General features: G+C 39.9%; 1 protein-coding gene across 1 annotated transcript in view; it reads right to left on the reverse strand.

Moving 5' to 3' along the window:
* The window catches only part of spop (speckle type BTB/POZ protein), a 79,502-nt gene extending 71,703 nt beyond the window's left edge, over nucleotides 1-7,799 (reverse strand). The window contains exon 1 of the mRNA XM_071469252.1: nucleotides 7,719-7,799. The gene's annotated coding sequence lies outside the window, so the exon portion shown is untranslated. The remainder of the gene's footprint in view (nucleotides 1-7,718) is intronic.
* Nucleotides 7,800-13,082: the final 5,283 nt, after the last annotated feature.

Here is a 13,082-nt window from a genome sequence, read left to right on the forward strand (position 1 = left end):
CAATAAAAGCTTTAAAACAGCTGCAATTTCTCTGCTTAATGTCTGACTGCTCACAATAACTGCTGAACTGTAGGGGATATGTTTGAATACACCTCAACGCAAGCTGGAGCTGTGCAGACATTCATGCAACCCTTGTCTTTGTTCAGCAACAAAACACACCGGCACATACAAACGTACAAAGCCAGACTGTCTAGTACGCAGACACTGAGTCTGTCAGTCCACTCAGTCAGACTCTTCCTCTCTGAGCCTCTTGCCAACAGGCACATGTGGACAGATACTACCACACATAGAGAAAGGATTATTTTCTCTTTATGTTGTAATGCCAGTGAATCTCTTAACAGAAACTGCCAACAGGGGAAATCTCCCGTCCTGCAGCTGTGTCCTCAGAGAGACTCTGGAAACAGCAGACTTTATTTCCTTGACTTTTTCTCTGTGGCTTTGGTGGCAGGAACAGTTGGCTGCTCAGGGAGGAGGAGATGAGGTAAAGTTGGGCAATGCCCAGATTTTTGCCCCACCAGAACGGCTGTGGTCCTTTAAAGGGCACTAACAAAACCCATGGTACCATAATTGGACCAGGTCTCTGGAAATCAATACTGCTGCTTATATGAGGGGCCTCTGCCAAAGCGTTTTCACATTCCACCTTCAACATAGAAAAAAAATCCTAATTCCCTAATTTCAGAACGGTATGAACAATCGATTTCAGAGCCACAATTCATACTCTTCCTCCGCCTCCTTCGGTCCCCTCTGTTTGCCAGTCCCCTACCCTTGACACACAACTCCTTTTCCAGTCTACATTAAAGGGTGTTCAGGGGAGAGGGGCGTGGAGTGGCCCTTATCTGTAAACTTAATTCATTTAGACCTTTCAAACTGTTTACAAGTGGCTTCACATGTCTTTATTTCAGTTGGTTTGGGACAAGGTCCTTCTACAAGTTTCATCCATTACTAACATGAATCATATGGTTAGCTACAGCAATGTTTTAAAAGTGTCCAATGAATATTCAAACTCTAAAGTCTACTCTTTCTTTTTATTTATTTTCAGTTAGTGCTGCATTTCTTGTCTGAAGGCTTTTAATCTACAGATTATTTTCTTGATTAATCAATCAATTGTTTGTTGTTAATAAAATATTAGTATAAGTACATTAATTGCGTCCAAAGAGTCCATGCTTACATACATGCTTCAAGTCATCCAAAATCCAAATACAAACATTTATTTTTATTCAAAACTAAGGAAACCATAGATTACTGACATATGAGTGAATTTTTGGCATTATTTGCTTTAAAATTGACTCAAGCAATTAACCAATTATCTGAACTATTGCAGTTATTTATTGCTAACTATTCAATTAACTGACAAAATTATATTACTTGTAGTTATTTATTATTCATTGGATATCATTATTATTATGACAATAAATGGTGAAGGAAATGTTTCACTGTGTAGTGTAAATATATAATATGCATGCAACCACTATCCATATATGTGAGGAATTAAGTTCTGTGAGATCCAAATAGATTGCTATTGTTTTTTCCTCATTTAACATCTTAACTCCAGTTTCTGGCTTCATGGCTTTATTTCCTGGGCACACTTTCATCAGTGCCCTCAACACTCTAACCCCGAGTATGACTGAACATTCCCATTGCTTTCAACATTTTAAGTACAAATTATATCCTCTCAAATGCCAAATCAAACAATATTTCAGCCACCACAGAGCTGGGTCTGGTAATCAAACTATTTGGATGGGTCACCGTTTTCCAGCCTTAAATGTCAAATAATATCAGCAAAACTGGATCTGACTTTTGGGCAGTGACACTTTTAACCAACTGTGTTGTCACTAATTCATATTCAGATGGCTTCCCTGGGTCACAAGTTGTGCTGAGCAGCCTGGCAGAGACCAGGGACCTGACCAGTTCAAATCACAGGTCCAAACTCAGCTTGCATGCATGATTTAAATACATCTAAATGGCAGATGGCAAGAGAGCTGGCTCGTGTCTGGCTCCGAGACAGAGGCAGTGATGTAGGGGGAGCCGAGGATGAGGCTGTGTACTGGAGTGAGGAATGGCTTGGCTTGTCTTTAAGATTACTTTGCCTCTTAAAACATTCACTTCATCTGTGTCACTCCTGCTCCCAACTTGTTATTGGAAAACAGCTCCGTGCAGGAACGTTGGAAAACCATTCGATGCCGGCACTGTCTGCATCAGTCACACGCTGACACGCACATACACACAGAAAATACATTTCATCCTCCATATCCGAAACAGCCCAATAGCACTGGCAGGCATTTGCGACCCCAATCCATATTTCAATTTCCCTTCTCTCATGCAAACTAATTCAATACTTGTTGCCTTTCCTCACAAGCGATCAGCAATGTGAGAAATGAGCTTCTTCTCGCGCCGCATCTATAAAAGGCCCAATCAGAAACATTTTTGAGTGGGCCTGTGCCTATATCAATTATATCTTAGTAGGCCTGCACACAGGCAGATCCTTGGAAGTAACGTTTACGGATGAAAAATATGTAATACAAAATACAGATCTCCACATTTTCTGTATTGAGAATGCATTCAGCCCACATTAGCCATGTTTAAAACTCATATTTCACATTGACACATGCTGTCAGTGCTCATATCAAGAGCTTAACTACTTGTGGTTTTAAACCAGTCAAATAAGCATTAAGCTAACAGTTGGAAGTCAGTCAAATGAGTAGTTCAAATATGACTTACTCAAATTTAAGATTTGACCCTTAAAGTGTGTTTCAGCTTATGACAAATATTGCGTATCATTTTTTTTTTTCCCCAACATTAATCATTGCAGTTTGGGGAACAGAAAGCCAGAGACATAAATGCCAAAGCCGTAGGCTGTGATGCCATCAGCCAACACTGTCTGGAATCAATCCACCGACACAGCTCAGGAGACAGACTGGCCACAGTAACAACAAGCCAAGTTTTGGGGGAATGTACGTATATGCTGTTAATCAGGCTCATCAGTGGGGAAAAACTCAGTTAGAGATTCTACAAAGGATTTCTGACGAGTGAACCACTTCCAAACACTCTCGGCTCACTAACCAGTATTTGATATACTAACTGCTGTCCGCATTTTCCACTCCGACACCACAGAAAAGACTCACACATCTTGACATCTCCCCTCCGTGGCGCCATCAACAAAGAAATTTCCCAATAGCACAGAGACAAATAAGAAAGTGAGTGTAAACAAATACAGCACACGGCTAGCTGGGTGCAGCAGAGTCAGACTGAGAAATGCTGCAGTGCAGAAATATTTTGTTTGATAAAATTCAATGTGCCCTACAGTTTACTATTGATCCTTACATTCTGTCCCTGTATTTGCTTTCAATGTTCAAACCAACATACCCATACTCATTTGATGTAGCTGAATTATACAAAGATAAGTGATAACACCTGGTCAAACACAGGAGTCTGGCTGCACTTTTCCTCACAATTCTTTGCCCATGTAAAGGGAGCAGCGAGCAGGTAATAGCGACAAATATAGGGGCTTAAACTGCGACAGCTTTACGATGCCTGAGCGGCCACTACGACTCCATTCCTGTCAGATTCTATTAGCTTGGCCTCCACCGTGTGTTTCGATTGGCTCTTGGCCTATTCCCAGCAGTTACAGAAGCACCTCCCGTAAATAAACCAAATGGCTGCATCTTGTAGTGTATGAAAGGGAGGGGGGGGGGGATCTCTGGGCAGCTGGGCTCTTGTGTGTAAAGAACATCTGACAGAGTGGTTGAATAGTTTAATATACAGCAGCGAGCTGAATGGACACAGTTGACTAGAGGGAGAGCTCGGCACACATCATTGTAAGAGTTTAAATTTGACTAGTGTTTAAGAAGAGCACAGGCAGCCAGGCGAGGAAAGCACTGTTAAATCAAGACAAGTGGTTTCATTCCACTCCACACACACACACAAACACACACACACACACACACACAAACACACACACTCCTATAAACAAAAGAAAAAGTGTGTCCGTCTGCCAGCTGCCAGGTGCAAGTCTAAGGAAAGGCCACCTGTCTAATAACCGTTTCTGATGCATACAGCTCAGCAGTATGAAACTGAGCATCTGGCCTGTCCCCTCCAAACTGATCTTGTTAACAGCACGAGTATCAGTGTTCCTCATATAGAATTTATTTGGCCACTTTACCTAAATGGGTTTTCTCTCACAAAAAAAACATAATTTTGTGTTAATTAATTCAACCAATTAGTGCATGAGATTGCAACGCAGTTTTTACCACCAACTCTCAACTGCAAGATGTCCTTTGGATGTTTTTATAAGGAGCACACAGAATTTATTAGTTGTTGTCCACCAAAACCCAGAGATGATGTGAAGTACTTTAAAACCAAGTCACTTGTTCTCTGTAAACCAAATACCCCTAGAGTAAAACAAAGTGGGTTTGTCAATTCTAGTAAAAATTATTAAAAATGCAACGCTTGACATGCTTCAGCTAAATTAGTTTTTTTTTTTTTATATATAGCTTTGAAATGGCCTTTGAAAAACAGTGGAAAATAATACATTTCCCTGTACAGATAAAAATACTGGACTGTAGCTAAGCATGCTGAAAGAAGAAAGGCTGGCAGGGCTGCTTACACAATGAAATGACAATCAGCTACGTGTTACTTTGAATTTTGAAGCGCAAACATTATACAAAAATACAGAGAAAAAGTATTTCTCATTAAAAATCAATATCATAATAATGGAATAAGTTTTACATTTTAGTTGCATACAGTTATATGGCTGCCACAGGCCTTTATATGCATTTGATTGTATGTTTATTGTTCCTTTTCACACCAGACATTCTGACCTACCAGGAAAAGCACACAGGTAATTAACACAATTAACAATGGCTCTGTGCTGTTATCACTGAGCCATGCTCAACAATGGTATCTATAGAGCTTCATATAAGGGTCACTGAATGTTGTGCATAGTTAGCACTACTCAACCACTGTAGCTCAAACTCTTGCAGCATTTCATTATTGCGGCCAGATTTTGTTTTTTCAACTTTGACTTGCAAATTTGCAAGTTCAGCCAAGAGAAAAGTGTTGTGTCTATTATTACTCTATTATTTTCATAGTGGACATAACCCATTCGTCCAATATTACAGTATTTACAGTCTGTCTGTGATTTATTTCTGCATAGTTAGGCCAGCTGGAGACATCACATCCTGTTTTGCACTGAGTGCAGGGTAATTTTGTTGAACTGTAGGAAACTGTGACTTAGTGATGACAGCTGCAGCACAAAACTCTTTGTATAATGAACTTAAAACCTACTTGAACACAGCACAAAGTGTTTTGTTTTGTAGATGAAGCTGCAGCTTAAAACTTCAAATAGCTTCATAAACTTTTATACCAGTGTAAGTCATGAATTTGTACATCAAGAATGCCTCTTTACCAGCAGCTATGTAAAGAATGTGCCTGACAGTAAAATGAGAAAAATGCAAAACCAGTCAACAAGTTATCATTGAGATTCAAATATTTTCTCCCATAGACTGCTTTGAATCAAACAAGACTCCCATTCAGAGCATTTCTGAACTCCCACACGCTTCCTACAACACTTGCATACAACTCCAGCACAACTGAGTGGAAAAACACTGTGGGACACACCAGCTGAACTTTTGGCTTGTATTTGAGCAGGACCTGTACAACCACAAATACAGCTTAATATGTAAACATTCAGCTTCCTCCTCATTACTTTGAGATCATTTTTATTTGCCCTTTCAGGTGACCAGCTCATTTATTTTGTGAAACACTGTTATATATTGTGACTTATTCCAATTTACAGTTTACTCATTTGTGAATAGGTCATTTTAATTCTGCTTTGCTTAGACATTTTGCATCTCTCTTCAGTGTTACTATGCTTTGTCAACTCATTAGTTTTCTGATAATTTGTTCTGAATGCTGCCAATTAGGGCTGCAACAAATTATTATTTTTATTAATTGAATATTTTCTTAATTAATCAATACATTGTTTTGTCAGTACAATGTCAACAAAAAGCTTATCCTTTAAAGCCCATGGGGGGCTGGAGCCAGTCCCAGCTGAAAGTGGTCAGGTCGCCAGTCCATCACAGGGCTGACGTATAAAGACCAACAGCTATTTGTGGTCAGAAAGACATATACAGGAAATTTATAGTTACCAATTAACCTAACCTGCATGTCTGTGGTCTGTGGGAAGAAGCCACAGGAAACCCACCCAGGCATGAGGAGGACATGCAGACTACTAAAGAAAGGCCCCAGGATCGAACTGAGTCCAAGGTGACGTCTTCCAACTTTTCATTGCCCAAAAGTGTCAATTTCAGAAAGCATTTGCAAAATTTCAGCATCCTCCATAAGAAACTGATCCTTATCTGTTTGACTCAGCGACCTCTTTGATTAAGTCACATGTTCTATGTTGTGGCCTATTCCATTTATTCTCATTAACCCATTTTTCAGGTATCTGAAAAACAAAACCTTTAAATCAAACCAATTTTAGTGTTTCTCTTTTCAAAACATATGTCTCCTCACACCATACACACCATAATAAAGTGTGCATATAACCCACCCAGGACCACATGTCTGTATGTCCCTCATGAGGATTTTCTACCAGTTCTGCTATTGTTCATACCCACCAGTCTGTTCCTTAATCTTCTCATCCAAGTAACCCATAATGTTTTACAAGGTCTTATATATGTCTTATATAAAGCTGCAACGAGGAGTCAATTAATTGATTAGATGATCAGCAGAAAATGAATCTGCAACAACTCTGATTAATCATTTAAGCCATTTGTTGCTTGTACATTTAGGTGTTTGGACTGGTTAACTGGACGAAACACCTTGAAAACAGCCGAATGACACCAATGAACTTTCAATCACATCGCACAGTCTTCCTTTAGGGACTGAATTAGCTTAGACTGAGGAACTTCAATCAAGGGGTGGCATCATAGACTAAATGATTAGAAAACAATCCGCAAATGAATCATAATGAAGACAATCTTCAGTTGCAGCTCTAGTCTCATATGTTTACTTATTCAATTAGAGTGAGCTCAAGTTTACTAAGTAGTGATTGTGAATTAAATCAGATACAGAGCCTGATGTTCTTTCTCTGCATACATAAATAACCCACTTCATCAGTCTCTCTGCGGCTTAAGACGACTGGGTGACCACTTAATTTCCAACCATGTAGCAGAGGTGACATTAAGACTTCACTCTGCATTGCAGTAGCCTTTCTGCCGGACTCCCCACTCTCTCTGCTGAGCTGCTTTCTGGCAGAGTGCAACCTGCAGCTGTCCTGCACTGCGCATGGAGATGCAACACAAGGGGGAAAGTATTGTCGTGGTCACTATTTGGCAGGATACTCGGGGTGAGCCGGAGGATACGGCGCAACATGTCTTCTTATGGTGGGTTCATTATTTCGCATGTCCCTGTGGAAATTTTCCCACCGATAATTTTTGTCGTGACTTCCACATCCAACCAGCACACCTCGGTAGAAAACAGAAAATGACAAAAAGCAGCCGAAAAGTCCCCGACACCTGCTCGACACCATAAATTTGAACCAGAGCCGTTACAAACCGGCTAACATTAGCCAGCTAGCGGCTAATATTGAAGCTCTGTAAAAGTGCCACCGGGGTTAAATCACGACCAAACTTCAGACGTACGTTACTATGGGAGGAATACTATAATATCCAAGCAATAAGTAAAGGAAGAGGACATTTTGCAGCGTTAAAACTCACCTTTGTTTCGCAGTTCCACAAAAGGGATGAAGGATTTTTGACAAGAGCTGTCACAGCACTTCCGGGTGAGACAGTGACGTGTATAGACGCGTAATAAGCGTTTGGCCATGCTGGGATTGTTTTGGTTTTGGACTCTGAATGTTTCACTGGAAAAACAAATTCATGTGCCTTTCATCTCAACCAGGACACTCACTGTCACTGATATTAAGACTGTGGTTAGGTTATATTTATGTAATGTCAAGATTATTCGTTCTAGAGCTGATTAAGATAAGGAAATTGATCCCCAGGAAGAAAACTTAGCATCACATCAATATATAGACCAAAGAGCAGTGATGGAAAATGTATTCAGATCCTTTACTAAAGTAGCAATGGTACATTAAAAAATACTGTATTAAGCAAAAGTCCTGCATTCAAAACTTTATTAGTATTAAATATAGCAGTATTAGATAGATAGATAGATAGATAGATAGATAGATAGATAGATAGATATTATCCAATGGATTAAATTATTGGATTTTTTTATATTTATGTATTATAAGTCTAAAAAACATTTTAATGGTTGGTTGCTGGTGTAGGTGGAGCTACGTTTATGCACAATAAATATTAATGCACTATACTAATGAACAGGCCTACCAGGCAAAGACCAAGGGGCCCAGGAGCTCAAGCAACCCCTGTGTCAGAGCCCCTATCTGAAGTGGGTGTTACCATTTCACTTTTGAAATTCACAGAGCTCAGTTTAAAGTAGGGATTGAATTTTGAGCCTCCTAATATTGAGTACCTGTCAACCAAATCCAATCCAATATTTGCGCAGCATACTAACACTACAGTAACATTTAATTAAATCACTGTTTTTGAACAGCAGAACCTGAGAGGTCTGGTTCATCTGCAACATGTTACTGAAAAAGACACAAAATAAACATAAATCAAAGGATTATGAGACATGATTATGGGCCCCTGGACACAAACATGGAAATAATTCAACTCTTTCTTTCCGGAACAATCTTTGCAGTATCAAATATACTGCAACAATTTTGGAATTAACAGATATTCAGAAGCAGATACAAGTTCAAAATAGCAGTATTTTTCTTTCTTTTATTTCTCAAAAAGCAGTCGGTTATACACAGATGGTCAATCCAGCAATGGAAAAAAAATAGCGGGCAGGGATCAGGCAAAAATCAAAAAACCAAGACGCATATCAAAGTAACAAACCATGAGGGCAAACAGGAAGAGCAGGAAATACAAACCAGCAGAGAGCAAAGGGAATAGAGGGAGTATTATCGTGTTGGACTGATGGGAAACACCAGAGGAGGTAAGTTGGTGGGAAACAGGTGAAGATGATCAAGAGGGCAGGAGGCACACAAGGGCTGGAACTGAAATGACAGGAGGGATGAGTGAACGAAATAAAACAGGAAACCAGACAATGACACCTACGGCCTCTGATGTCATTAGCCTCCCTACACCTGACTTCTCAGACCTCAACAACAGAGTCCTCCACCCTGTTAAATGACACTGAGTTTTGTCCCTTCTGCCATAAAAAAATACTCTGCATAAAACTATGTATAGATGTGGGTATTTATATGTATGTATATGTATGTATATCTATATTTACATGTGTATGTATATATGTGGGTATCCAGTACATCAATTATACATTGTCACATAGTGTGAGTGTCTTTAATGTGAGACATGAACATGTGAAGGCTATGAAAACAAAGTTCCCTCCTTGGCCAGTAAAGACCATCTATCTTTATGTTTTACACTAAAACAACAGATACTCCCATGAAAAATATTTGGGAACTTTCAATTTACTATTATATTAATCCTAACTAATAATTAATAGTCATGAAACTTGACTCATCCTGATGCTGAAACATGTACATTAGCATGTGTAAAATTTGATATTTCTTAATATATGGTGTACAAAATGCAGCCAGACATCAATGTCTCCAGTAATTGTTTCCCTTTATTCCCTGAATTCAGATTATTCTGAGATCATTCAAGATTTCTTTTTTCTTTTTTTTTTTTTTTTTTTTAGAACAAGCCCTATTCAGTGCAGGAACCTTGCCACGTGTGTGGTCTTTGTGAGTTATTGCCCTCCAGAAAGTGGGTCACCACAGCAGGAAATAGATTCAAGCAAGATTAGTGGGTATACAGGAGATAATGCTTCAAGCAATTAAAAAATGTACTGAGAATAATGCAAAATATAAATTAGTGTACAGTGTCTTTGTATAGATCTGCAGCTTTACTGGGCTGATGATATGACAGGAAAAGATGTGCTATAATATGATTATGATTCTGATGCCAGCATCAAAATGGGCTATGAAATAAATGGTGTGCAGGCTTGTTTATGTTGCAGATGTGAGTAGGCAGTGGTGCAGATATTAAGTCACCACATGTGGGTAGCTGCCCATGTAGGATATCTTGGCAATTTCGCAGTGTTATAAGAATATCGTAAGATGATTTTCTCTTTTGAAGATTTAAATCACATTCATCCAACTTCAACAAAAGCACTTGGGACGCACTATGATTTTGCTGTGATGCTCATCCAAAAGGTTGTCTAGTGGGATATTTTGTTTAAGGCAAAGCAAATTAGAAAGATAAACAACAAAAAAGTGAAGAGGAATCTGGCAGTTGAATAAAGGAAAGAGGAGAAAAGTTGTTATGACACCTGGATTGTTTTCCTCAGGAACGTTTGATCTCCTGAGGAGAACAATGCTGCAATGATAATATTCATAAGCTCTTTTCACAGGTGGAATTTTTCTCATCTGTTGTGTGAAACAGTCCATGTCCCCACAGTTTTCAATTATATCCATCCTATGTTGACATTCTGTATTGCCTCTCTGCTATTGTAAATAATAATCTAAACTTTTTGTTCTTGTCTAATGTACAGTGCATCCCTACATGATTCATAATGTGGAATTTTCCCAGGCGGTGGGATGTTTCAGTACATGAAATTGTATTAGTGTGTGACAATCCCAGCTTACTCCACAGGTCTGGCGCTGTGTTCAGCCGTGGCTCCGCTCCTCCAGAGTTCTATGCAATTATAAATAAATAAGCATGTGGACGGGAAGAAGACAGGGCCCTATGGGGACAAGCTGAGAGAAAATAGAGGAAGTTTAATTAAAGCTGCAAACCGCACTCCCACACACGGACACACACAGTAATATAGGAAAACCAATATACTTATAAGTGTTTGTGTGTGTGTGTGTGTGTGTGTGTGTGTGTGTGCACTTCACTTAGCATTATGCAACTATACAAAAGTGAGAATTGTGCGAGTGTGCATGCATTGTGCGAGCATTCACATGCGCATGTTTGCTTATGTGTTTGCATACAGTCAAACCAATACAAGAGGAAGGGAAATGTGAGTGTGGAGTAATCGCATGTTGTGTTCAGATAAGGTTCTCTAATATTCTCCATCACACCGTTTTTGGTGTTTTACCTTCCTGATAACGGAGTGGAAGGTATTTTGTCTCTTCCAGTATTTCACCTTCAGTAACCCAGCTATCGCACTCTCTGCACGGTAAAATGATTTGGTGTATGCTGCTATGTTTTTGTTACATTATTTTCCACGAAATGATTGAACTGCCAGTCTCCTCGTAATTACCTAAGGGGTGCAGGCAAAGGCACAGCCAGTAAAAGGCTGATGAGGGAGTATTGAATTTGCACTTCAATTAGAGTGCTTATAAAGTGTGGATTACACAAGGACTCCAGGGCCACAGTTCTCACTCAATTACCACAGTGCACTATGGGACGAGGGACAGGAGCCTATGCAGGAGGGGTGGACAGTGAAGGCATCAGGGTAAAGGAGCAAGGTGGTGGAAGAAGACAGGGGGAGAAAAAGTAAGAGTAGACGAATGTTTTCGCGGCCTGAGCCAAGTCTTTAATCAGGGAATGCAAAGACAAGGGCAGAGAAAAGGATTAAATGAGGAGAAACAACTGGAGAGAGGAGCCATCCATGTGTGACTCAGGTTTCCCTCCCCAAGTTCTGGCCTTGGATTCAACAAGGACATCTGAAAGCACACAGCCATTTGAGGCTTTAAACTTCCCGTCGCTGCACAGCGTAGCCCTACCCTGATTTGAAATGCCTGTGCGTGTGCATTCATTTCCATTTTTTTGTGTTGTTTAAACACGTCTCCTTCAAGTTGAAGGGGGTGTACTGAGGAATCTGTTCAAAAGGAAGCAAAAAAACAACCTCAACAATGTGTCTGAGTCCCTGAGTAAATTCTCAAATGGATTATTGAGCCAATGAGTGAAAATCACCAGCCATTTAGAGTGGATTTGTCTGCGAGGCAGCGATAAACGACAGCTCGCCTTTCTATGGCTTAGCTCCTTGATTCTGAGAAGGAGATGCTTGAAGGACACGCTTTTAGAGTAAACAGGCCAATGGCAGTGAAAGGAAAAAAAAAAAGGAACATTTCAATTTGATTGCATGGCTAAACTTATAAAAACATTGTGAGATGATATGAATGTGAATAATTAATTGTTATAGACCTTTATAGAGAGTTCTTGGTGTTTAATTACTGATTTTGATGTTTGCCTGAGGCGCAGTGAGATGTTAAAGATTTTAAAGTGAAAATGTGCAGAGCAGAATCATAGAAGAGAAGGAGGCTTTTACTATCGCCTGTCAAACTCTAAAAATCCCTTTTACATGATAATAAGTTACACGAAGAGGCTGCACAAGCATAACATGACAGTGTGGTAAGATACTTGTGGGGAGGTTACCTGAATTCAATTTGACAGTGTTATAAGATGCAACTGGCAGGTACATGAACACAGAGCTCGTGCTATTTGGATACATGGATGAACAAATAAAGGAAACCCTAATAGCTTACTGCTAAAAGGGATTTTATATCAGCACAAACCTTTAATCTCCTAGACTCCAGCACTTTTCCTGTCTGTTTAGATCATCTCCTTCCCCTCTACCTTTCTCTCCCTCACTCTCTCTCTCTCACATTGCTACTGTCAACAAAGAATGTGCAGGCTTCCCACAGGCCCTAAAGGAATCTCTCGCACTACACTCACATAATCACTTCAGACCCGGCTGTTTAGGCCGACATCTCCGCTGGGACTAACCAGCCGCTTGCTGCAGGCCAAATCAGACCACTGAGTAAAAAAAAAAAAAAAAAACGATCAACTGCAACACTGAAACAAAGAAGTGCAAGTCAGACAGAAGAGCGTGACCAGTCTGAGAACATCAAGGACTTGTCTTCTGGTGGCTGAATGTCATACTCTCTTCCTTCAGTAATGGGATGATTTGGTGCACTCCTGTATGAAAATGATAGACTTAAAGAGTCTTCCTTTGAGCACACAATACACACCCACGCATTGTGTGTGAACAGGGAGCGCATGCATTTATGTGTGTCG

Source organism: Trachinotus anak, unplaced genomic scaffold (genome assembly GCF_046630095.1).
Source record: "Trachinotus anak isolate AG129_WGS33_773 ecotype Australia unplaced genomic scaffold, CSIRO_AGI_Tana_v1 ptg000003l, whole genome shotgun sequence".
Lineage (NCBI taxonomy): Eukaryota > Metazoa > Chordata > Actinopteri > Carangiformes > Carangidae > Trachinotus > Trachinotus anak.